At 34.9% G+C, this 1,926-nt stretch overlaps 1 pseudogene; it reads left to right on the top strand.

Moving 5' to 3' along the window:
• The first annotated feature begins 956 nt into the window (after positions 1–956).
• LOC123827413 lies at positions 957–1,350 on the top strand (annotated as a pseudogene).
• The last annotated feature ends 576 nt before the right edge of the window (positions 1,351–1,926 follow it).

The following is a 1,926-nucleotide window of genomic DNA, read 5'->3' as shown; positions in this document are numbered from 1 at the left end:
TTTAAAAAATTAAAAAATAAAAAAAATACCAATGACATATTTCACAGATATAAAACAATTATTTGAAAAATTAATATGAAGCCATAAATGACACCAAGTAGCCTTGGCAATTTTGAGAAAGAAGAACAAAGTAGGAGGGATCACAATACCTGATATCACACCATATATCAAGGCAACTCTAATCAAAACAGTCAGGTACTGGAATTAGAACACATAGATCAATGAAACAGAATAGAGAGTCCAGAAATCAACCCAAGTCCCTATGGTCAATTAATATTTGACAAAGGGGGCAGAACATAAAATGGGATAACAATAGCCTCTTCAACAAATGGTGTTGGGAGAGCTTAGATAGCTACATGCAAAAAATGAAACTTGAGCAACAACTTACTCCATACACAAAAATAAATTCAAGGTGGATAAAAGATTTAAATATAAGGCATGACACCATTAAAGTCCTAGAGGAGAACATAGACAGGAAAATCTCAGATATTCCATGCAGCAATATTTTCGCTGATATGTCCCCTAGAGCAAGGGACATAAAGAATAAATAAATGGGATCTCATCAAAATAAAAGCTTCTTCACACCTAAAGAAAACAGCATTAAAATGAAAAGAGAACCAACTGTATGGGAAAACATATTTACCAATGATACCTCAGACAAGGGTTTGATCTCCAAAATATACAAAGAACTTACACGACTCCACTCTAAGAAGACAAGAAACCCTATTAAAAAAATAGGCAAAGGACTTGAACAGGCACTTCTCCAAGGAGGACATACAGAGGGTCCAGAGACATATGAAAAAATGTTCAGTATCACTACCCATCGGAGAGATGCAAATTAAAACCACAATGATATACCACTTCACACCAGTGATTATAGCCATCATAAACAAATCAACAAACAAGTGCTGGTGAGGTTGTGGAGAAAAGGGAACCCTAGTGCACTGGTGGTAGAAATGCAAAATGGCACAGTAACTGCCTGGGTCAAAAAGTTCATGTTCATCAGACTACTTCAGCAGAAACAAATAGTCATTGATGTCCTTAATCCTGGGAAGGCAACAGTAACTAAGACAGACATTCTGGAAAATCTAGCCAAAATGTATACTACTACACCAAATGTCATCTTTGTGTGTGGATCAGAAACCATTTTGGTGGTGGCAAGAAAACTGGCTTTGACATGACTTATGATTCCTTGGATTCCACAAACAAAAATGAACCCAAACATAGACTTGCAAGACCTGGCCCATGTGAGAAGAGAAGACCTTGGGAAAGCAGAGAAAGGAACTCAAGAACAGAGCAAAGAAAGTCAGGGGGCCTGCAAATGCCCATGTGGGTGCTGGCAAAAAGTGAGCTGGAGATGGGGCAACAGAAAGAGTAAAGATTCATCAGTGACTTTATCTGGAGGGGGTTGTGCAGATTTTTCATGAGGATTAATAAACTAAGTAAGAGCTTTAAAAAATTTTTAAAAGCAATTGCACAAAATATACATATAAAAGTGAATTATTGGCATATTGATATAGAAACATCTAATAATATATTTTACAATAAGAGCCTAAAGGATGCATGTGGGTGAAAAGCTATATTAGAATAAAGAAATTACACCATATAGTAATTAAATGGCAATTAAAAAGTTAATATAACAAATTCTATAAATATATTTTTTCTCTTTTTTATCTCTCAGCGAATGTAAGTACCATTAGGTTATATTAAGCAACCACTGAAACAATGGGTCTGTAACACATACAGATGTAACAGCATAAGCCTTACATATCTTGCTGCTCTTCAGTTAGGATAAACCTGAAGTAGATTATGATAAAAGATGGATATTATAAGCCCTAGAACAACCACTAAGAAAATAACTCAAAACACATTTAAAATCATTAAATGTGTTAAGATGATACACACTGAAAGCATCTATTTAATATC

This window comes from Phyllostomus hastatus, unplaced genomic scaffold (assembly GCF_019186645.2).
Source record: "Phyllostomus hastatus isolate PE091 unplaced genomic scaffold, TTU_PhHast_1.1 phas_contig_86, whole genome shotgun sequence".
NCBI classification, from domain to species: domain Eukaryota; kingdom Metazoa; phylum Chordata; class Mammalia; order Chiroptera; family Phyllostomidae; genus Phyllostomus; species Phyllostomus hastatus.
This window is presented reverse-complemented; position numbering and strand designations above follow the sequence as displayed.